We start from the raw sequence: 26519 nt of genomic DNA, 5'->3' as shown, positions 1-26519 counted from the left end.
GACTTACGTTCCAATTTTGTGAGCGTACTTGGAAGACATCTCCGCGAGTTGGTCTGACGATTCGTCCATTGCGATATCGGACACTCGTGTCGATAAATTTTCTCTACCAGACATCTAAAACAAGAAACATATGTATAAGCAATTCGAACCAAGTAAAACAATAAAATATGTCTTATAATTATATAACATATGTAACATAACACTCCATCCATTCAGCGATCATATAATGTACCTTCTTCTTCCTCTTTTGTTTGGCTCAACAACCGTTGTCGGTCAAGGCTTGCCTGTACCCACTTGCGGGGTTGGCTTTCAGTGACTTATTACACTTTTATTACACTCTTTTATTACACTTGAACCCATGACGGGCATGTTGGTAAGTCGTGCGAGTGGACGACTGTACCATGAAACCGGCTAAATATACCACCAAGGCTTAATAATTTACCGTCACATTTACCCTTTAAAAAAATGCTCTGAGATTTTTTGAATTGCTATAATAATTGAATTGCTATATATTATATAGCATGTCATCTGTTACAAAACAAACTAAAGAACCTATTATTAAGATTTTAATATTTGAGCTTAACGTAGTTTGTTTTATATCTCATATCTGAGTAGTCATTCAAATCAAAGCACATAGCGAATGGGTTTTTTTAGTCTGTAATGTGAATAAAATCATGGCAATCTATATAATTGGGTGCAAACAGTTGTAACATTTTGTGGTTATTACTCTTGGAAGTTGGTTTTACATGGTATAATCCTGCACTGCCTGCACAAAAAAGATCTTTTATTTTATCCGTATGCATAGCCAATTTTACAAATTTTTGTGGCTTTGGGAAGCAACAAATAAAACTTTTTTCAATTATTTCAAGTAGCTCATAGTAATGATAAGCATTGAATTATAAAGGATATACCGGATAAATTATAAATTATAAATTATAAAGGAGTTTGCTACCGGGAAGAAAATTTCAACTCTTATATGACTGCTAGTCCCATCTCTGTTGGCATTCAGTCTTTGAGATACAATTATTTAATTCGAATTATCAAAGCATCGCTCATGGTTGTGGTTGGTTTTTGTTCATTTTTTGGTTTATGTATTTGAGGAACCGAAAGGTAATTCATGTGTGTATATCATTATGAAACGCATTGTAGTTGTCTATTTTAGTTTTTGTTGAGTTTTTTTTCAATGGTTAATCAATATGACAATATCCCGACTGGTATTTGAGCGACCTGATAGTACCTGGTGTGACCATTGCGTAATCCCATTAAACATTGCGAGGGTTTCGATAGCATCTCCTGCACGTAATGTTTTTCAATTAATGTGAATTTTCATGACGTTATAATAAAATTTACTTTTTACACCTTTCTTTGTCCAACTGATCAGTCACTGAATCTTTGTAGATTGAAAAAAAAAAATAAACAAGCATATTTTGAATGAACTATAATGTATGCTAATATAACTGTTTGCAATGTGCTATAATTATAACTCTAAAACTATTGGCGAAAAAACTGCTTGTCCTCTCAAACTGCTCAAATGCGAGAGCGCTTGGGCTATGAAGTTGTATGGATTGCGAGAGTTTGTTTAGCGGGATGTAATAATACGCTCATTTAAAAAGCCAACCAGCACAAAATATTCGAGCATCGTGGCTCTGAATATAGAGGAATATGGAAGCCTGTTATAGAACTTATTCTAATCATCACCACTTTTGAGTTATCTAGAAATGCTAACATGAGGTCTTATTTAAGTTGTGACAATTTGATGTTGATTGGCTTTTGGTCCTCTGTGCTGGAGAAGTAGTAAAAATGTGCAGTTAATTTTATTCCAAAATATGATGTGCTTTTCATTCGGTGTTTCCGTATATAGCATCACAACATGTTAAAAGCTATGTGAAGATGAACATGAAATAAACTTTGAAAAGTAATTTTAATTCTTCGTATTAAATTTTATAATTTTAAGTCACATTAACTCTTTGAAATGTGAGATTTGTGTAACACATATATTTTATGAATATATTATATTACATGCGGTCATTGCCCTCAATGGAAGGTTTAAAAAGCTTTGGTTTGATTTCTTTTTGCTTACCTGTCACATTCGTAAATATAAAACCGGATTGAACCGACAGCAAAATTGGTAGTAAATATTTAGGTTTTTTTCGACAGGCTAACTTCTTGCTTGTTGTGATTGGATTTTGTAGCAAAATATTTCAACGTTTCCCAATTAAGTTTAAGTAGCTTAAACTTGTTTAATGTTGACCACCATGCACAGACCTTTTTTGCCTGTTTAAATTGTTTACCAATATACAGTGGCGGATTAAGGGTATCGGGGGCCCTAGGCGGTAAGACGAGTTGAGGCCCCCTGTAAATGGTAAATGGTGTTCGGGGGGGAGGGGGGGTGTTAGCGGCACTAAACTGGCTGTTGGGAGTTTGAACGCCGTCGGGGGTGGGCTACGATCATCAGTCACAGGCTCTAAAGTTGATTCCCCAGCCTTGGGGCCCTAACGTCCATCCTTCCGGGGGCCCTTGTCGCTAGTACTCTGTCCATACGGCATACTATAGAATGGCGATCAACGGGGCCCCAGGCGACCGCCTAGTCCGCCTACCGTTAAATCCGCCACTGCCAATACAGCCATAAAAATTACTTAAAAGTGCTATATAGTGTCCAGGAACATCGATAGTAGTGTTTGCCAAGTGTATTGAAAAATATGGAAAATGTTGTAAGAGTGTTTTTTAATTGTCACATTTTACAACAAGTAACATAAAATGCTTATTCACTTAACACTATCATACAAAACGAGTAATTTAATTTGATGTTAAAAAACATAGTATTATATAGTAACATAGGAATCGTTCATCGCAAATATATATGTATGTTGCGGCTCGTAAAACAAACTTTGTAAAATATTATTAACATAAAAATTGTTTTTCAGTAATATTAATTTGATGATTTTCTTTTTTGGGTATACAACATCCTATCGATCGATTGAGTTGAATCTGTATCGCGCATGACCATATAACACAAAGAGGAATGAGAAACAACCAACACTCTTGCAATCCAACCAAACATGGCTCACCTAACATAACTCCCTCAGAACACAAGACTATTCGTTGTCGCTTGCGACTCCCATGTTTTGTTTATCGTTTGGAAGTGTGAGTGTGTTTTAATACCAAGAGAATATAAGAAAATCCACGCCTTTTTTATAATGGCTACGAAACTAGTTGTGGTTTCCTCTCATAATTTGTCTTGATATGATTGTGTAGTGTTCGATGTGATTTTGTTGTAGCATTATTGTGTCCATATTTGAAAACTAATTATACATATATCTATAATAACATTTAAATCATGAATTAGAAATATTTATTAAGGTTAATAAACAATATAACATTTATAATTTATAACACACACACACACACACACACACACACACACACACACACACTCACACACACACCCAAAATGTGTTAGTGTGTCACACATACAAAGAAACACACACACACTGATAACATATTATTCATATTCATCAATACTACTTCCCAATCATAGCTTTTTTCAATTTCACAATAGCGGCTGCAATGGTTTCAAATTGCGGCTTCTCTTTACACAAACCCTCTTTCCACAAAGGTTTGTGTCTTTGCTAAAAATGGATCAAATCCAAGGGTTACGTAGTAGTTCGTTCGTTCTACGCTAGGATCGTTGCATTTCAATTTTCTATTTTAGAATTTCTCATGAAGACAAAGGAACAGCATAGAATCATTAATTGTTAGTTCCCCACATTGACAGATTCACAGACCAAAAATGACAAAAATAAACAGTTTGGCTGAATGGTGCAATAATGAATGAATGAAAACGAAATTCCATGTTATGAAGAATGATATTGTAACTCCACAATTCAGAGAACCCTTCATACAAAATAAGAGCAAATTATCCCTGCCATGATTTGTTTACCAGTGTTTATTATATTATGATTATTTAGAAACTTAATTTAAGGTGTACTAATTGTAAAATCTTTTAATTCTCTTTTTTTGATTGAGATCAACAGAGTAGTGTTTTGGGTCCTTAAAATAGAATTTGAGTTATTGTCAATAATATTTCTACTAAATGATAATTATTGACTACCGATAAGTTCTAGGGATTGTTATAAACTGTATATTTTTTTTCACTCTCTAGATAATTACTCCCAAAATCCATTTCAAAACAGAAAAAGTTGCAATGTAAAAGAGGTACTGTGTACATACGAAAAAAAGTTACCTGAGTAGTGTTCGGCCATAACTGGAAGGAGTTGTCACCTTGAAAAATCGTGTTCTATTTGGCGTCACAACCCAAACGATCAGACCGACCTTATAGGCTTTCGAGACTTATTCAGTTCCATGCAGTCGGATAGTCAATCCCTGCTGCGGGGGGACGATCCGTTTGAGACTCGAACCAACGATCCCAAGTCGGATATCTTGTTATATCACGCGAGTTGATTGCTGTACCACGGGACTGAAAAGTTGTTATGAATAATGAAAGGAAATGAATTGTTATTCAAATTTAAACTTGTATATTTAAATGTTTATCCATCGAACATATTAATCTCAAGAATGATTTGTGTGATGTTTAATAAGTGTTAATAGTTTTGCAGAATGAATGAACAAATATTATCAAAGTGAGACTATCTAAAATTATCGCTTTTCTTTAATTATTGACTCTGAAAAATATGCTTAGCAAAACTATAATTTTATGTTCTTGTTAAAAAAACATAAAATTTAAAGAAAAATCGAAAATGTATCTTGTCATGTTGTCTACCCTTTTTCTTCTTTGGTCCAATAATCGTTTCGATCGATTTCCGATTGCAGGATAGTGAGTCCTTGGGGTACAGTCCATGCGTTATTTCAATCCATGACTGGTATGATGTTAAGTTCAAAATAGCTTACAGAAGTAAATACCGACGGACAATTAAAGGAAAAAAACAGGAATTTGATAGTTTAAACTAAACGTGTCAATATATAAAAAATGAAAAAGGACTGTATGTTAAAGATTATTTTACAATACAACAAATTTTTAAAATGCAACAATAAAGTTGAAGATCGTCCAACATCATACGTTTTTCATACATCTCTTTTTAAAATACTCTTTATCTCTCTCTCTCTCTCTCTCTCTCTCTCTCTTTCTCTCTCTCTCTCTCTCTCTCTCTCTTTCACACACACACAGACACATACACACGTTTATGTAACGCAATCCTAATAGATTTTTTAATTTTACCTAGTTCGTCAGATATTCACATCATTTCAATTTTACACTTCCTTTCATGGGAAATACGCTGACTATCCCCATACCTACCAAATCGTAGTTATGTTTGTTTCAGTCATACATCTATTATTGACTAAGAAACTATACAATGTTAACAATTACCATTTTCTCCTTTAGTCTTTAATATCATTTCGTTTTAGTTTCGTATTTATAAATCCTGGATATTAAACAGTGTGCATAATATTTGGCTTCGGTTATTTTATAAAAACATGTTATCTCAACGCCCTTCTGCATGAAAGTCGCAGAGGTTTCCACTAGATAAAGTCCACTTGATTTTTTTAAATAAAATCTATCGGTGGAAGCGCTACTATAAGTTATATAAAAAAGCTTAATCAGAAGTTTTTGTTATTGTCATTTATAGCAATTGCACTTTGTGATGAAAAAGATCTGTAGCAATTGCAAAAATATAAAAGGTTATGCAAAAAGGATAAGGAATTAGAGGTATGGTTGAAAGTATACTATTGGGCAGAAAATTTTTAACAAGTTTGTGATGTATATCAGAAAAAAACAATGCACCAAGGGTAATATGAAACGATATAGACAAACAAATAACAATATTTTTATTTATAATTTATCCATACTATCCACTGTATAAACTCCTAACACTCGGTATAGTTTATTAATCCCATATTTTATGCCTGGAAAAATACACATACTACGAACAATAAAACTAGGAAAATTATAAACTTCCACTTTGTGCGCAGACGTACTGGGCGGTGCATCTTGCGTCGGCTGATAGAATGGAATCCATACCAATGATTTCATCCAGATGGTTATCCATTTTGCCCTTATTGGGTCGGTAGTTTGAAAGTTATTTATAATACTTCCAACAGAAGATAAATAGTTAAGCCTGTGTTCAAAGAATCTTAACAGTAAATGTAAGTCAGTATAAGACTATGAAGGATAGATGCAGCACCTTTTTTCGTTCTGTGGCTTAGACATTTTTGGTCATAATTTAATAAGCGTGTTTAATGTAGATATTGTTTTCATGTTTTAATTGGTCATTATGATATGGTAGAAATAAACATAAAGTATCAAATAATTATACATTTGATACCCAGCACATTAATGTCTGATGAACAGATAAAATATGTAAAATAAATGGTTTGTATGTGGTGTTCATCAGATTTTCAGATAATATTGGAAGTATTTTTTTTTCTGTACAACCCATATTTGTCTACATCTAGGAATGGAACCGCTTGAAAATGGGCTTATTAATGCTTAAACATAATTTGTATCAGGTTTACTGGGTGGCTCTATGGATGTCCTCGATATTATAAGCATAAAAGATACAAGAAAAACACCACCAAACCGAGAGTTAATACACCGAGAATTTAGACACATACAATATGAAGCAAACAATTGAATATTTTAGATGTCCACGACATTTAATCGCCCCTATGAGAATTTTGATTTCAACACAAACGTAACAGCATTTAGGTGACGCTTGCACTTTGTAAAATATCACAAGGATTTTGTTTTTAATTTTGGTTTGTATTAAATTTTTCTTTGTAACGATCTATTTATGTGCTGTACAAAAGTACAAGTCTTCTCCGGCAGACTTTGTACATAAGAAATATCTAAATATCTTCACAAAAACAAAAATTGAAATAAAGTTCAATTCCCTCATTTTTAATGTTATTGGCAGTGCTACTAATGTCTTATAATAATTTCAAGAATTGCACACACAGAATTGCATGCAATATAATTATTCATAAGATGTCATTTATTTAGAATAAAGTTTTGTTTAGAAATCGAGTTAAACCGCACGAACATTTTCTCTTTGATTTATTATCATACACTAATAAAAATTTACTACATAAAACACCAAAATTCGAAGTAGACATGGAGCGAATTATACACGATTATAACACGAACTATACCTTATTTTCATTTAATTGTAAGTAAGTAAGTGGAATACATCGTGTAGGTTAATGAACCGTGAAATAGAAAAAATAAAAATATATATACACATGTGTAAAAAAATGTATTCCTTATATATGCATAAATGTATTCCTTATATGCAAATACAATTATCAACAAAAATGTTCTTTGAAACGAACGCATAACTTTTTTTATGTGTTATGGTTGTACATCAATTGTATAATTTCTTCTAATGCTAGGCATAACAGGCTTCTTTTTTCTTACCTGATATGGGTCCAAATTGTTAGCAGTATTGAATTGAATTTGAGAAACCTGCAGTTTGGTCATATCTGCTCAGTGAAATCGATGAAGCAATGAAAGTGAAAGTGACACTTTCCAACTATAGAATCGAAGGTTAAATCACATGAAGGGTTACGCACTGGTTTTTAAGGATTTTCTTTTAACTGAATGTACGACCTTGACAATTTCGCAAGAAGTGAATGCATGATGTGTTGTATTTATTGCTTTGAAAATAGAAAAGGGAATTTTGAGTAAAGAAAAAGAAAGTATTAACACAGACCAGATCAAGGACATGATTCATGGACATGAATGAGAATTGTATAAAAAAAGTTTTAAATTTTTAAAGTTTTTTTGATAGTTTGCTCTACAATGAAAACATAAAAAAATCAGAAATGAAAACTTAGAACGTGTAGTAATATAATCGAAATGAAACTTTTTCAATGATCATAAGTATGATCTTATATTATGTTATAAAATGATATAAGTGAAATTGTATTCAAAAATACTGATGATCATTTTTTAAAAATTTGTACCAGTTTAGTTTCATGGCTTTTAGTCATTATTTGTACATGGTGGATTAGCTTTTTGGTAAATGTTTTAATAAATCTACGAGTACCAAGCTATTCACTATAGTAGATGAAACAAAATTAAAATTCTGGTTAATAATAATTTTTCAACTCATTTTAATCCAGTGTTTTTTATCGTTTTTTGTTGTAGGAAACCAAGATCTGTAAGCGTTCATATACTTTCTTTTGGATTATTAGGTAAGTAAAAAATGTTCAAAAAGGAAATACATGTAAATTTTTATACTTTTGGAAGGTTGGGAATTAATGTTAAATATATCCTTTTAACTTCTTTGTTAGCCACTACGTAATCGTAGCTTGCAATCTTGATCGACTGAGCTGATCTATTTAATCGTGTTTAACATTAATTTTCGATTGCTTCCAAGGTCCTAGCGTTCTAACGGAGGAATATAGTGCATTTATTACAACAAGAATGCGTATTTTACGAGTTATTTTGTTAATTAAAATAATTCTATCCAACAAAGATTCGTGTTTTATGAACGCAAAAAAGATTGGAGAATCTTTTTTGACACTTGTTTTGGGGGAAGGGGAAAGATTCACTATGGCGTGCAAAATCGTACCTATTGTTTTAGACATGTAGTTTGTTGAGCAGCCTCAAAATAAAAATTAATAAGTAATATTAGAAAGGAACACTTATAGGTGCTTTTTTATATTAGTTAACACAGCTATCTTGAAATATTGATGTGCCCGAAGAGGCTATGTTTGCAATAGAATATAGAATGGCTAATTAATAAAAAATCCTATCTAAAAAATTGCAAAAAAAATTACACACCAGTTGTTTTTAATTAACTCGTGTAAGTTTTAGTTGCTTTTATTGAATGTTATTTACTCATATTATCATTGTTAACACCCTTTTATACGTTTTATTGTATATTGTACTTTGGATATGTGATATATCGTAAACATTCTTGCCGTCTTTGAAGATGTTTTCTATTATCAGGGTATGGTTATTTTGATATGAAAAGAAAGGATATTTAAATTATTAAATGGAATCCCTAATGTGATTTCACATGGCAAATGTTGCTATGAACAGGTTTTATTATCGAAACGTTGTTTCGCTTAATTTTATTTGGTTACGAATTAGTAGCTCCGCTAATATCGTATGGTAATGAGAGAAAATTCAAAGTTGTTTTAAGCTTAGATTGAAATGTTTGCTAACGTAATAATGAAGAAAAACTACTTTAGAGCAGTGATCGGCAATGTACTAGATACTAAATACTGACTAAATTTCGTCTTTATATATTTCATAGAGCATTGTTTTGCTGTCTGATTGCCTTATTTGTATGAAACAGGGTAAAAGTGATAGTGAATGTCTAATTTTGCATGTGTGACCATAGAAGATGTTTAAAAAACAATAAAGTTACATGGGAATATACTACAAATAAATACTATAATAATAATAATTACATAGACCAAATTTAAACAATTTTGCAACTAAAACGCGATATTTAAAATTAAAACGCTTATTTATGCAAAAATTATTTGTTTGAAACAAACATATGATCAACATAGTTACATATTATTCGTCACTGATGTGATGTAAAATTATGATCAGATATAAAATATATACCTAATAAAAAAAAACTCATTATAGAATGAGTTTCATTACAAACAACTCGATATTAAACTATTTATATATCTATTTATAGCTCACTCAAACCATTAATGGAAACGAAACAGAGAATAATTGTTTAAACTGCTGTTAGGTGGTAGGAGTTGGCGGGTTTTCGACTGTACAATAGGATCACCCCGATTTGAAATTTGTGGGAATCATGCTTTACATTTTGATTAACAATAACAACAAATAAATAGTCTTAAAAGTTTAAAACATATTTTTGGGCTGCATTACTACGATCTACGCCAAAAACAGTACAAACTATAAAAACAGACCTTGATGCCTCTAGGCAGAACCCACTACGAAGTCCCGAACGTTTTTTAAGATGTCTTAAGAGGTGGCGAAGAAAAGAGCGAACAACCACAAATCAGAATGACACAAAATTTGTTATTCTAATTCGTACTTAACGAAAAGCAAAAGCCACAGTAAACTAAGAAATGAGAATAAAGCTGGGAAAATGTCGAAACAGAGCTAAATAGAAAAGGAGATGGGGAGATCTAACGAAGTTGTGGTGGCTGGAGATAATTGGAATATTGGGAAGTGTAAATTCCGAGAACCTAAAAAAATATAAAACGCTTAACTTAAAAAGAAAATGGAATTTAACAAAAGCTGTTCAATGTTTCGGGTTTGTTAGGTAGGATAGCAAAATTATCCTTTTCCATTCTTTCAAGATTGTGGATTTTTAGTTCGGCCGTGCGACGTAAAGTGGTGCTGATTATACGTTTTTATTCATGCATTATGACATTGAATATTTGTCATTAAAAAAAACAGGAGTAGTACGCGATGGAGTCTAATTAAAGACGCTACTAAATGGACCGTATTTCCTTTGACGGCAAACTAACAACATTTTTGAATTTATTAACAATTAACCATCGGAATAAGACACTGTTTCTAAAATATGGATTATATCACGTGAGAAGTGAGACTTAACTCAATACAGTTAATGATGTTTGATGTGCAAAGAAAGCGGAGAAAAGTCACTTTTCCAAGATTTTTAAAGCAAGTTTAACCTATTTACTAAAGTTTATCAGTATTTTTACATTAGAATCGTTTATATCTAGAACAATTTAATATTTTTTTTAGTATAGTAGCATAGTAGTTGAGAAAGCATAGAGTATTGCTTAAAGTGCATAAGTTCTTCGTCATGCGATTATGTCAGTGAGAAATTTGGCTGAAATCATTTCATTTTTTGTTATGTTATCTTCTTCTTATTTTGTCATTACTAGCTTTAACAGCCAGTATACAGGAGTAATTCACATAAAATCATCTTTTTCCTCTTCTATTTGGCGTAACGGCCCATGCGGACATGCCGGCCTATACAGGCTTTTGAGACTTAATTCATTACCACGCAGCCGGATAGTCAATCCTTGCTATGGGGCCACGGTCCATTCTAGGCTTGAACCCATGACGGGCATGCTATCGATTCGTTCGAGTTGACGACTGTACCACGGGACCATCACATAAAATCAATACTTTGCAATATATACATACGTTCATGAACGGTTCTAAACAGATTATTGCATACTTCTCATACATTTGTTAACAATTTTTGTTTGGAGAAAAACTGTTGTCGATATTCGTCACATACATGGGTGTTCCATTTCTAGGCGTAAAATAGTGTATAGTGTGTCTTGTATGAAACGGTTGAAAATGAAAACTTTTTAATAAAATTTGTTATAGAAAAAAATTACCTGTACATGTAACTCATTTTTTTAAAGAAAATCTTAAAGAAAAGAAAAAAAAATTGTATGAAACTGTATCTGAAATGAAAGCAATAAAAAATAATACACTGTTGCAGGAGTATATTCAATATATGTTTCAATATAGTTTTATCTGAAAAATATAAAACTTTTTAAGCAAAATGACATAGCTGTTTCTCCTTAATAAAAAATAGGGTATAATACATCCTGAAAATACAATTAATACTTTTAATAAATTGATGTCTGGGTGCGTAGTAAAGTCGTCAGATTGCACGAGAAAAAAGTATACCAGTCACTGATTTGATTTCTGTATGATATATTTTTATTTGATTTTTTGATTTTTTTACAGAAAAAAATGGATAAAAATATTCCAGTTTAAGAAGAGTAAACAAGAATGAGTCGACAATTAATTGAGACACGCGTATCGATTGCAATGAGTCAAAAAGCCTTAGTGACCTATTTACTATTTTTTACTATTGTTTTAAATCATTTATTTATGAAGATTGTTTTGTTGATTTGAATATTCCAGTGATACATTCGTTTCCCTCAATCCATTGTGGGGGAAAGAGCTAGAACTAATCATCATCATCATTATGTATCCCATACGAAAGAATGACTAACTTGCTATAGCCTCATGTCACTGATAGTCAAACGACAAAAATGGCAGAAGCCCAGGGTGACTAAGGCTGTTGCATCGAATAAGAAGAAAAATTTTGAGGAGAAATGCATGAGATACATTTTCAAAACTGCACGAGATACCTTTTACATAAAATTTGTAACAGTCTCGTAGGGTAGTGGCTAGGGAAAAATCATTACAATACGTACACCATTTCAATATATTACTCATCTTCATCAACTGTTAAGATAGTACCCTACGACAATTTTGAGGAAAAACATATCATGACGGACATTTTCTTGTTGAAGAATATGTTACTAGAGTCATAAATTTCCATGTTCGTGTTGAGTAACAGTAACCAAATCATTGGACAACGTAAAATGCGTACAAACAATAACAACCACTGTGATCGTATGACTGAAATAATCGTCGACTCAAAATTTTCGACCACCTCGACTGTCTATGGTACCATCGAATGTGACAAAGGATAGAAAACGCCTTCAGAATATTGTGCATCTTTTATTCTTATTTATTGCTACAAATATTCAATGATGGTGTAGAACTTATACAAACGATGCGGCAGTAAAAAAGACTAAATTATTATCCCATTAGTGCCAACAATGAGACCAGCCAAGCTTACATAGCATAAACAACATTTTGCGCACCAAGTAGCTATTGCTTTAACAGGCATATCAAAAAGCTTAAATCAAGTTTTCTTTCTTCGAGTAGCTTCCCCCGTTTCCACTCATGCAGATGAAAAACATAGATGACAAATAGGTAAATATTGTTTCGTTAAATAAAATCAGCATTTGAAAATATACGTTTCAAGCGTGAATATGAAACATTTCAAATTAGTCGCTGTATAAGTAGATCATTGGTATAAAGCAAGAACAGTTATCTTTGATCTCGTCAGGCTCAGAAAAAAGTATTTAAATTGATTTCAACCGAAACATGCAAGTTATTAATACAAAACATTGCGTGTACAGTGTGAGATAAAAGAGAGAATAGTGTAAACTTATGTACTTCATACAAATGATTCGTTTGTTCTTCTTGTTATTCGGCACAACTTCGGTAGTCGGAGTATTCCTGCCATAGCCATTATAACTGTTTGGCTATCTGTTACTAATTCGATTACTCTTAGCGTGATGGTCAACCTCGCATATTGAATGCTGGTATCACGAATAATATTAATAAAATGTTAATACTATGCGACCGGTATGACACTACGTTTGCCAAGTAAATACTTATAGTGAATAGTAAATGTTCAATTTTATTTAAACGAAACTCCAATTTGAATGATTTACTTTCTTCGTATCTCTTTTGAAATGCCAAACATCTTCTTCTTCTTCTTCATTAGCACAACAACCGTTGTCGGTCAAGGCCTGCCTGTCCTGTACCCACTAGTGAAGTGAGCTTGGCTTTCAGTGACTTATTGTTACCATAGCAGGATAGTCAAGTCCTACGTATGGGAGCACGGTCTATACGGGGCTTGAACCCATGACGGGCATGTTGTTTAGTCGTGCAAGTTGCCAAACATCTAATAGAGTAATATTAAAAATAGTTGTATGTTCTTATTTTATCTAGAAAATGATACAGATTTCATTTAATTTCATGAAGGATGGTCAGTTGTCCGCGATTCGAATACTGAATGATGAAATTGCAATAAAATCTATTCATCTATTCACTTTTCAAAAAGTAAAAAAGAGTAGACTACAACAAATATGCACATGTTTTAGACATATTTATTTTTTAGAGTACATTTGAATGCTCCATAAGAACAAACTCTGTAACTTATTTGCTTTGGAGAAGGCGACACTTTCAAAAAGAAAAATAGATACTGAAAACTGTTTTCGTAACGGTAAACATCAAAAATTTATCTCGTAAATTATTTTGCTACTTAGTGTGTTTTTGTTGATTTTATCTGGTTTTGGTTACTCGAAAAATTTAAATTCATGATTTTACATGTCAGATTCGAATGTCAGCAAAACAATTAGAATAGCTAAAGACACAGTTTAGCTGTGAAAAGTTGTTGTTTTGCCGCGCCGATTTTATTTTCATAGGCACAATATGATTTTTCAAACGCACAAGGTGTTTCTTTCAGGTGCCTTTTGCATCATTTTGCAAATAAAAACACGGATTTTGAGATGATTTGATTGAAATCAATTCTTTTATCCGTTTTAGCATTATATTTATGAAGCATTTCGTTTTTTTTTTTGTAAATATATGGAGTTTTTGTGTAAAAAGCTACACAAACTTTATATATGTTTACATGCTCTAGTGCTCGTAGCACAGAAAATTCTCATTTTTACAAAAAAATAATGTTTCATAAATATAATGCTAAAACGCTCAAAAACACTGATTTTAATCTGAAATTTCGTGATTGAAATTGCAAAACGATGCAAAAAGCCCTTGAAAAAAACACTTTGTGCGTCTGAAAAATCATATTGCATCTGTGAAAATAGCATCTTTGCGGCGAAACAACAACTTTTGACAGCAAAATCGAATATTGAGCTTCTTAAATTGTTTTGCTAAAAATCGATTCTGACTTTTAAAACCCTGTAAAGAATTAAATATATCATTAGCATACAGTGTGAGAGAAAAAATATAAACTTTAAGAAATATTTTAACAATATTTTTGGCAATGAAAAATATTTTTCAGTTTTTGTGGTTTCTATTGGACAAAACATACTTGACAATGTTGGAACCAAGGAAACATGAAGATTGAAAGCTATAGTGTGTATAGTAAGCATACTGCCCTCTTGATGAAACCTATAAAAACGAAACAGATGATGTTCACACAGAAGCCTCAGAAAATAATGGCTGCGGTGCACACAATCTACCTCATATCACCACTACTGTGCCAAGAAGCCTCCCTAAGAATCAAGATTAACCTTTCTCTTTTCTGGTCCAAATTTTCTCTTCGTTTGGAAATGAGAACGTTGTAAATGGAACTGCGCAGAACGGATGAACCCGTCGGCCATGTTGTAGCAGCATTTGGGTTCAGCCATATTTTTAGCATCTATATGTTATCGGGTTGTATACGTAGCAGATAATGGAATTTTCTCGACGTTGAAGGCACTTTTTTCTGAGTCACTTTATTATATTACACAGCTTTTATTTGTCTCAAAAGATAAGTAAATCGAGTTTTTGTAAAAATCGAGTTTAAATTGTAACTATACATAAAAAGGAGATTGAAGAAAGATGAGATACAAGTGTGACATGTAAAAGACAGCTCCCTTTGGGGAAACCTAGCGGTATGTTTTTCTTATGTTTTTTTTTTTGCTCCTATAAGGTGTAATGTGTAAATTTCCCATTTTAACAATTCTACTCAAGCAAACATAATCTAAGAAGCACTGAAGAGCGAGATGTTTTGGAAACGAACAATACCTTTAGTGTCATAATTATAAGCTTGTGCTTGAGCTTATAAGTGCCATATTATGATCATGATTAAACTATTGATGAGTAACACCAAATCAAATAAAAAAATATGCTTGTTTTAACTTTATTGGTATGGTGGTAATCATTTAAGCTTGGCATGATAACACTCATATTGTCTATGATGAAAAATATTGTTACTGTATATACTATTATTTAGATTTATATCAATATAATTATAAATAATATACACTAGAATGATATATATATATATATATATATATATATATATATATATATATATATATATATATATATATATATATATATATATATATATATATATATATATATATATATATATATATATATATATATATATATATATATATGATATCTAATATATATACATATAATATCTTTTTTTTTTTGGCACATCAATCGTTGTTGACCTGTATCTCTAGTGGGCTTGGATTTCAGAGATTTGTTGATTACCTTGAACACGATAGTCAGTCATCCGGGCTACGGTCCAATCGAGACTTGAAGCTATGACGGGCATTTTGTTAAGCCGTTTGCGTTGAAGATTGTACCCTAGGCCGTATCGTACATAAATGAAGTTTGAAACAATGTATGGAAAGCTAATTTTAAAGCAACAATATACACACACGCAAATATTCTCAGCTTTATGGTATTAGTCGAAACATAAATCAATCCCAGAACTCCTTGGGCTAAATTATAATGTAATTATTGTAATAATTGTTATCTAACCAAATGCTTAACATGCAATAAGGACTCTGCAGACCATTAATTTTGATATAAAATAAACAAATTTAATTTTTTTCTTGCATTTCAACAAATTACAAATTATTTCTCATACCAACATCATTTTTCACCATGAAATGAATTACGGCTCTTGTTGTAATCTACAGAACGACAAATAAAACAAACAAACTTATAAATTCAGTTACGAACAAATCTTTGTGTTTAGAATGAAGTGATATTATAGAAAATGCCTCAGATGCATTAATTTTTTTTGTTAAAGTAGGAAATCGTATCGTATCGTATGCAAACAAACGAATTAATTAGATACACATTTTTCTGTAGTGTTTTCCTTTACTCCAACCATTAAGCTTTTAAAGAAATTTATTCTCGGACGGTGGTGGCTAAGACCATTGATAATACATTTTCCCGTTGGCATGTTTCTTAAATCGATTTAGACACGCTATCTAAAATAATATATGCGTATTAGGTATTCTGAAAAAGATACCTGGAATAGTCTTCATACGTGTCTAGTGACCATTATCTGATTTTTGACAATTGTAACAGTAGCTGTTCAACTAGAATACTCACATCGTTGCAAATATTTTACAATATAATTAGTTTAAACTTTTGGTTTAAACTTGGTAATCGAGCAGCAGATGCATCCAATAAATAAATAAATAAATAAATAAATAAATAAATAAATAAATAAATGATAATAAAATGACTAATAAAACTAATTTTATTATGTTGCAAAAAAGGTCAAATCTGTTCATTTTTACGGTATATTTCATTATGGTATATTTTTTCAAGTAGGTTCATAATATTGCCGCTAGAGCTGCTAGTATACGTAAAAGAGAAAACTTGGTGAAATTGATGTAAATTATGGGAGGAGCTACAATTCTTTTCTCCTTAAAGTATGCAATAGTAGAAAGGTTCTTTCATTTTCTGTACAAAAGCATTGTTTTCTCTCCACGCCAGCAATTTATTTCGTAAGCAATTTTATTAAGGTTCACAATGTTGCCAATTGATATTTTAATTTGGTCCAACAAATTCATACAATCTTCTTCTCTTAGGAGCTCAAAAGGAAGGGTAAAACGATTCTATTTCCTGATTCTAAATAACTTTATATTTGTGTTCCTAAAAATTTATGAGAGAGTTTGATATCTCATTGTCAACATTGTGATTATAGCTATGTGCTATTCTAGCCATCAACATGTTCAAATAAATATAAACGGAAATTCCTACAATAAGTTCTGTCGCGATACACAATTCTGCTTCATACACTATCTGACTCGGTTGGTATACTTTAGGATGTAAAAATGTGAGTTTATTTCTCTTTCCCTCCCTCCCTCGCTATCTCTCTCTCTCTCTGTCTCTTTCTCTCTTTCTCTCTTTTTCGGTCTATCTATCTATCTATCCATTTAACTCACTCTCTATCTCTCTCTCTCTCTCTCTCTCTCTCTCTCTCTCTCTCTCTCGCTCTCTTTCTCTCTCTCTCTCTTTCTTCTTCTCTTCATGTAGTATGAAGCTGTTAGGCACTACATTTCTCAATACGGCTACTTCGTCCTTATCAATTAATTTGCTCTCAGTCACATTATTCTAGGGCCTTCAATACAATTTCATACTCCTAAAAAAGTTTTATCCTTACGTTAGCTTCATTATTTATTATGATGTGCGTAATGTATGCTTTTGTGATGTAATTATGCGCCAAATTTTAGAAATGCACATGTATAATTCATTAAAGTACGTCACATGATATGAGGAGAGTTAAAACAATAATTGACACACATGATTAGTATCTTGCAGATACATTAACCACACAATTTACAGTAACATATTTTAAAAGCGTATACACAAAGGCAATTCTTTAATTTCACCCTTGGTTCAGTATAATTCTCTTATATCTCGGAAACGAACGTTTAAGCATAGAGTATTGTTTTATATTGTAATGCAATGTGTTGAATTATGTACAAAAACCGTATCCACATCACGACATCAACGATGATTGTGTCGCCTCTTGTTACGTATACTGAAGGTATACCGGATAAGTAGCACTCAGGATACATTCAGTATACGTTCATGAAGCGGCACTCGAACAACGCTCATTCACTGATAATTCACTTCGTTTGATTTTATGAAATATTGGCTCACTACATCACCAGTTCTCTTATACCGCTCTAATAAAGATGTATAAAAACTCTGACATACGAACAAGAGCACATGTTCAAACAATATTTTCCTTCGAAATTCGATGGTTTACCACTTTGCACAGATGCGTGTGATCTATACTCAAATTCCATCCAGCTCATCACCTATGTGTAGTGTAATTAAAGGATGAATCGCATCTTTCGCAAACAGTAACAGTGTGAAATGCGTACGAAACGAGAACGAGTTCAGGAAGCAAACACAGCTATGATTATGATGCCAACGAGAGTAGTACGGTCTACTGCGATGACGTTAAAGACGACAACGATGTGTCCCGCTGGCCGTATGGTTGGGTTGTGAGAGTGTAGCGTGTTGCATATACTGTCCGTACCAAAACTTGCGAGCGACGACCGAAAACGTTGTAGCACAATAGCAGAAGACGCAGCTACCGGCAATTGACAAAGGTTGCTTCAGTAATAAAAAAAAACACACACACACACACGCGCGCATACATAAAAGAGCGTGCCTTGCTCTTTCAAATATTAAAGCACTTCAGCTACCCACGAGTAAAAGAACAGAGTGCGATGGAAGTATGCCGAAAACCTGCTGGAAAGAAAGAATGCAGAAAAGATTATGTTAGTCAGCACGCACACCTCTAAGAGTCCTCGCGCGTGCGCGTTTTGCGTTTAGCGCGATTTTCAAAAACGGGTGATGATGTCGGAAACAGGAACTGAAGAAAATCTCGATTGGGATGGGTTCTGCCTTCCTAAAATTGCTCTTTTTTTTACTGGTGGTTTATTTTGTGCAACTCGAAGATGTGTGGGGACGATCCGGTTTTTCCCTATGTGTGTATGGAAACTATCAAGCATTTTACCAAACCTAATCTATTCAAAACTCCTATGCTAGCCACCTGTGAAACACCTAACATGCTCATGGTACCTTTCAAATATGATACTATCCTTACAAAAAAAAATCGTAACTTATGAATAGAAAAAGGTAAGTAGATAAAACGACCAAAATTAAATTAATTTTTGTTTCTATACTAATTGAGAGTATTTAAAAGTAAGATATTGTTAAAAGGATACACACACACACACTTCTTCTTCTTCTTTTGGCTCAACAACCGCTGCCAGTTAAGGCAGCTTGGCTTTCAGTGACTTATTGTTATCATATGTTATTCGGGACTTGAACCCGTGATAGGCGTGTTGTTACGTCGGACGAGTTGACGACTGCACACACACACACACACACACACACACACACACACACACACACACACACACACACACACACACACACACACACACACACACACACACACACACACACACACACACACACACACACACACACACACACCACACACACACACACACACACACACACACACACACACACACACACACACACACACACACATATATATATATATACATATATATATATATATATATATATCTATATATATATATATATATATATATATATATATATATATATATATATATATATATATATATATATATATATATATATATATAAATATATATATATACCGATAGTTTGCGGTTCAATTGTTTTTTTTTTAACTGGTAATACTGTAAGTAAAATGATTGTTCCTGGTTTAGCCTTTAATCCTTTAATTTAGGCTACAAAAGAAAGTGTCTTTTGAAATTTATATTTTACATACGTAGGTAAACTATAGTTTTAAAGGTTGGTGTGTCGATTTATAGAAAAAAGATTATTATGTCAGATCAGCTGCAGGGCTACTGCGATTATCTGATGTAGCCAGATGTGTCCAGACAACAACGTTTTCGAAATTTAAAAAAAAAGAAGAACGTACGATATCAACCGAAACAAAATGGTCCAATTGATGAAACCGAGCGAAACTGTTTTCATGATTCGACCATAGACGTTATCAATGGTAGGCGAGTAGCACGGGTTAGCTTGAACCAGCATCAAAAACGCAACAAATTTTCCTATGCTTCCAGTCCCGACGAAACGTCATAGATGCTTATATACAGTTCTTAATTTGTTCATCGATTCGTCCATACCTCCCGCACATTCTCGTTGAAGAAACAGGTTCTGCCGTGCTATTGCTGCCAATTCGATTTATCAGTCTCAACATTCAGGGATCTTTCCTACGGATAATACAGAACCAACTCAAGATTTTCCTGTGCAATAATGTTAGATTTGATAGGTTGTGGGAAAAATTGTGAAACATTTGCACAGATTCTAGGTGTAAATACTTGGACAAACATTTCCTCCTTTCATTTGTTTACGTACCTTTCTTTACATTTATCTAAAAATCTTTTCTGATGTCATTGTCGTGCGACGTGTAAGCATTCTCGTCAAAAGGTCATGTTTTATCGATCGAATGATAACAGTTATATCTTTGGATTAAACTGTCTTAGTTTTGACTATTAATAGTTAATAATATTCTTTGCAATAGACACATTTTTGTTTTGATAACATTTAAGAGATACACATACATGTTTCATGAATAGGATCAGATGGAATAAATGGGAATTTATTCGTATCTTTAAATGATTGAATTCTATGCTAAATCAAAGCGTTACATATACATTTGGAGTTGTTGACACTGATATGTTACTAATTTACAACATGTCTATGACATGTACTTATGCTATTATATCTTTATGTTACGGATTCCGAACAGATGGTTACCAGCCTTTTGAATATTTGTGTTTATCTAAAAGAGATTCAAAAGAAAGATTAAATAGTTTTGTTGAATAAAATTTAATTTTTACTTAATATCAATTTCAAGAATAGAATTCTATTTTGTATTACAAAATTTGTTGTGAACACATGGCATTCTGATTTGCATCTGCTGATATTTAAAAGATGTTGCTTTTCTTCGTGAGCCTCAAGATGTTTTCTATCAATTAAATGATTTATTACTTCTTCGAAAGGGGTTAATACGGCCAGGCCGTAATAAAAAAAAACAAACAATAAATGATTTATTATTATCTAGTAATATTAAGCTGCATTATGTTAAAATATTTAGAAACACATACACATACAAATGTACGACAATGCAAATTATGAAAAAAGCTCTATACTTATGCAAATTTAACACCCGTATCACATCTTTTCCACAATCTACTATCCTAGCATCGAATTTGAAGAGAGGGTATGATTTTTTTCTGTCACCTATCACGATAACGTTAGAATTTAAACAAAAGTTGTTAAAGAGAAGTAACTCTAATATCGTTACAGTACATAAGTGAACCCCACTACCATTTACCCGTATTCTAACTATGTTGTCCTGCATTGCTAAGTTTAAAACCCATGAGACTATTTTTTGGTTTGGCAAGATATGAAAAGAAAACAATTTTAATAGCAACAAACAGGATCTTGTCTTTGTCTCTGGGCTCCAAGCAAGAAGATAACAAAAACTGTGTTTGCTAAAGATGTACTTTTGTCTAGACCGTGTTGCAGTTAATTTGTAATAAACTGATAATGAACCGACGTACTCAAATGTCAGAAATTCCTACAAAAATAGCCCTTACATAATATATTTGAACGCTGTTAAGACTTTATATAATCATTTTTATAATAAATTCGATTTATGATATACTTTAATGTATATTGATTCATGCTTGAAGGGATTAATCTTTTATTAAAAACTTTCTTAATAAATCCGAGCTTGTGCATAAACATATAAAAAAACCCGTTTGTTTTGAGCTTTTTCTGAACTGTAAAGTACAATTTAACTGGTTTAGGTTCACAACACTAAAATAGACAAATTCATGCACGAGTGAAAGAAAACTTATTAAAACACTTTCCCAAACTCGATTGAAACGGGGAAGATCGAAGCGGAGACGATCGAAGCGGAAACGATCGAAGCGGCTGTCAAAATGACTTAAAATAATGATTTCCTTGAGTTTTTTTTAGAACATTTTGCACATTACTGAACACAATTAACGCTTACGAGATAAATAAAAGTAATCATTGTATATAGGTTACTGCAACTATCGTTCCTCTTCGATCGATATTGGGAATGTGGTTGATTGTCAGCTGACATGTAAACACAAAGCATACACTCCTTCCACTCACGTGTGTTCAGTATGCGAAATAAATTTGTCTAGCTTTCCCCATTACAAGTATAGGCACAGTATTGATTAGTAAAATAAGCACTCAAGTTAATAAGCTAATAATGTAATTTAAATTGTAAGATTGTAAAATTAATTTAAATAGGTACCAATATGTAATGGCTTTCACTTTCCACAAACCATGTGAAACAAAATTAGAAGTACTTTGTAGTGTTAAATACATAAAGGCAATAAGGGCACCTTAGTGAAAGAAGTTCTTCAAGCGAAATTTGATTATATGTATAGTAGTTTGTATGGCGTTGAAAGTAATTGCGCGATGTTAATCGTTTTTAGATCAGGATACTCACATGATTGAAATGCAGCTTTCAGTTTTGATCTGTAATACTCCCTACGACTTGTAGTACGGGACGGGTGTGATTTTTTTTCCTGTGATAAACAAAATGAAGCAAAACAACAAAATTACACGTAATTAAAAAACAATAAACGCAAAAGAGTATATCAGTCAAATAAAAGGTATGTAAGAATATGTTAAAAAAACAAGTACTGATTTTGTAAAACCAATAATTCAAAGGATACCAATGCGATACAGGCGGTTTTTGATGATTTTAGCAAATCATATGGAGATCGATGAATATGTTGTCCAACAAATGCATTCTTATTTTTGGATTGTTTACATATCTTAAAGCGTTTATGCTCTTTTTTTTGCCAAAAATAATTTCTGTACGGTAATAATTAGCTATGTATGGTTTAGTTGGCTTTGCACTTCAGTTATGTTAGCGATGTTTATGAAGAATTGAACAAAAGTCACTGCTCACTGAATATTGCTTTGCACACTAATAACTTGTGTTATCAAACAAACTATTGCAGATTCCTTGAAAATACGATGTTTTCCCGGCAACGTTTGAACACGTTTTGGTGAAAAACTGTTCCAGACACGAGCTCTAGTTAGGTAGTGCACACGCTGGTTCTGGTATGGCACAAGGTAGAAAATATTCGGTAATGAAAAACGCTACAAAGGGAGACTTTTGCTGCTCTTTGCTCCAAAAGTAAATACGTCAACCACAACGAACCCTTGATTTGTAGATATATGGGAAACGGTGTGAGAGTTACATACAGTTCGTGGTGTTTGTGAATATGTAAGGAAGGGGCAAATCATACTAATACATTAATAGCATTACCGATGTTACATAGTAGGCGTAAGAGATGTTTGTATGACAGACTAACTCTAGTCTGCCTCAGAAAAGAGCTATGTGATAAAAGTATGAATAAATGAAAGATGGTATTGGTGAAACAAATTTGTTCATGTATTGGTGTTCTTTAACTTGCCTGGTTTGTATTAGTGCAATGCAAAACATTTAAGAATACATTTGTTTGGATTCGTAGGTGTAAACTACGAGTCAAGGAAAAAGATAATTGACCCGGCTTCCCGGATTGTTTCCATCGGTAAAATCTTAATAGAGGAGAGAGATATGTACAATTGCTTGTTAATAATAAGCATGTATTAATAATAATGGAAAACTATTTTGTAAAAACAAACATGAGTTTTTTAACCCCCAAAGGATTTGAAAAATAAATTCAAATTTTGGCCCAACATATTTCGTTGATATTTGTGTCATTAAATTGAAGCAAGTTTAACTTAAACAAATTATAAAGATTTGCATGCAAAAATTTTACATGGATCTCTAGTATAATGAAAAAGTATAGCAAAATAGTTGGCAAAAGATATTGTTTTATTCGGATTTAGAATGCATATTGATAAGAGCTAGCTAATTGCTGTGAAAAATGACCATATTTCTATTATTTGGTTAAATACGTTTACCGTAGAAAGCTTTATATTTTTTCAAAATCTGAGTTTTGTTCCTTTTAGGCTTTTAGGCACTAACTTTACATATCGATAATAAAACAAAAAGACAATGTTTTTTGTTATTCAGGAGGGATGACTTTGCCGTATTGCTTAAAAAAGACAGGTTTCAAAGCCAATAACATACGTATTACAGTAGCATTTTTTTACCAGGCTTTCAAACACAGAGACATAATTGCTATACAGTCTGTACTCACTAGTTGAACTTCGATTCCCTGTCAATTATTGAATATGTGCTTGTTTTGTTAGTTGGCACATTTTTCCACACACAAATTTTCTGAAATTTTTCTGGGCAGGTCATGAGAATGTTGTAAATTGGTCACAACCTGATTTTTCCATACAAACGCATGCTTTTTAATTGAACTTTCAGCCAACTATCGAGCGTTCAACTTAAAAGCATACCAGCTAAAAAGTGTTCAAATATTGAATTCTGACTGTAGTTTATTTCCAATTATTTTGATTAACGATGCAAACCCAAACATAAAATTCTTATTTCTGCATCTCACATCAAACAGAGGAATATTAGTTGTGTATATTGATTAAATGCACATCAATTAAATTTATTGCAAATATTTTAGAACTTAAGCCACGAAGATAACTGTTACTGTTACTTAAAGTCAGCTTATCGAAATAAATCCTGCACAACAATACGCATCTGAAACAGTTATCGGAAAAATAGCCAGCCTTCACATATTCCAAAGACTTATTCCAACTCAACATGACAGGATTTGAGTTGTGCTTCGGTACAGGTTGTGGCGTATGCAGAAATAAAACTAGACTGATTTTGCGTTGGTAAAAATAAATCATAACGAGGCGAAAAGGGATATTTTATCCCATAAGATAAGCCATGCTGGGAAATTTAAGGAAAAGGATTTTCCAGTTTTAGCAGAGACACAAACCTTTCGGCCCCTTAGTTCCTTCGAAAACCACGACCCTAGCACACGGTGTGATGAGAGTTAATACATCTTACCAAGTTTGGCAAGCACTTTACTGAGAAAAGCTCACTTCTTTGCTTACCGTTGCCACTTTCGATGAATGCTTAAGAGTAACATACTTTGCATTGGAGTCCCGAGGAGTGCCGATTGTGTACTAAAACGTGTACGACATTGTACAAGAAGACGAGAATGTTGTTGTTTCATCTTTTTGAATTTGATAGAACAAAGAAAAGGAGAAAGAGAGAAAGAGAAAGAAAGAGAGAGAGAAATAGAGAAATAGAGCGAGAGAGAGAGAGACAGTTAACGTCTTGTCAAACGATGGGCGGGATTTAGAAGTATTTTGGGATATACTTTTGCTTTCCTTTTTGATAATCATTTGTACTAAAACCCCATTTTCTACCAAAAACTCTATCTAGCCTCTTTTATCATTTCATGCGCATACGCATTTCATAGACATAAAAAAGCCAACCAGTACCAATTGACTCATTTTCACTTACAGCAGCAATTGTGTTCTTTTCTGAAACTTTACTATAATCATACAGTTTAAAGGAAACGTCCTTCGGTAGGGTGTAGCAACATTTTAAATAACAGGTCTTCGAAGCTTATACTATTAAATCGTCTGAACCGCAGTGCAATGTAACACAAAATGTTATTGAGATCTAATGACGAACGTATTTAGGATGCATTAACGTATGAAAACGAGGTAAACAAATAATTATAATTCATAAACACTCATGTACCACACATAGCATAATAGTTGTTTTATCATTTTTACCAATTTATTCGTATGTTGTTGTATTTACAATCTGAACTCATTGATTGAACTTCGATTCCCAGCCAACAATTGAATTAAAGTTTTTAGTTGGCTAATTTTCTGAAACTTTTCTCGGCTAACCATGAGATTTTTGTGATTTTTTCAAAAACCGGTTTGCCATACAAAAGCATGCTTTTAAATGAACTGTCAGCCAGCGTTCGAGCGTTCAACTGAAAAGTATGCCAACTAAAAAGCGTTCAGATATTGAATTCAAACTGTATTCGTACATAAAAATACAGGCGTTGTAAATCGTCCATGTAAGAAAGCTTTATGAATATAATATATACATTTATATTTTGTTTGAAACCGTGATGGTGATTTAAATTCAAAAATAATTGAGTTTGAGCGTTGAGCAATTGAGTGTGAGCAATTATTTTACGTTTATTGTTTTAGGTGCCATCGGAAGCATTACACAAAGTTTAGTTTTATTACATGTGAGCTATAGAAACGAATTGAATAGCTAAATAAAAACGTGAAGAATTTAAAATTTATAGGAAAAAAAATTAAATCGTATTTTTTTTAATTCAGGAGGAACGGGAAATCGTAAATTTAGTATACAGCAATATTTGTAAATGATTTTGAAAAATTG

General features: G+C 32.5%; 1 long non-coding RNA gene across 1 annotated transcript; it reads right to left on the bottom strand.

The window, feature by feature from the left end:
* Positions 1-19805: 19805 nt before the first annotated feature.
* LOC121590282 lies at positions 19806-23296 on the bottom strand. The gene is made up of 3 exons (XR_006004402.1): positions 22897-23296; positions 22668-22746; positions 19806-20957 (listed from the first exon to the last, which is right to left on the bottom strand). It is a non-coding gene; the product is annotated as an uncharacterized LOC121590282 (long non-coding RNA).
* Between the last annotated feature and the right edge of the window lie 3223 nt (positions 23297-26519).

The sequence above is a fragment of the Anopheles merus genome, chromosome 2R, assembly GCF_017562075.2.
Source record: "Anopheles merus strain MAF chromosome 2R, AmerM5.1, whole genome shotgun sequence".
NCBI classification, from domain to species: domain Eukaryota; kingdom Metazoa; phylum Arthropoda; class Insecta; order Diptera; family Culicidae; genus Anopheles; species Anopheles merus.
This window is presented reverse-complemented; position numbering and strand designations above follow the sequence as displayed.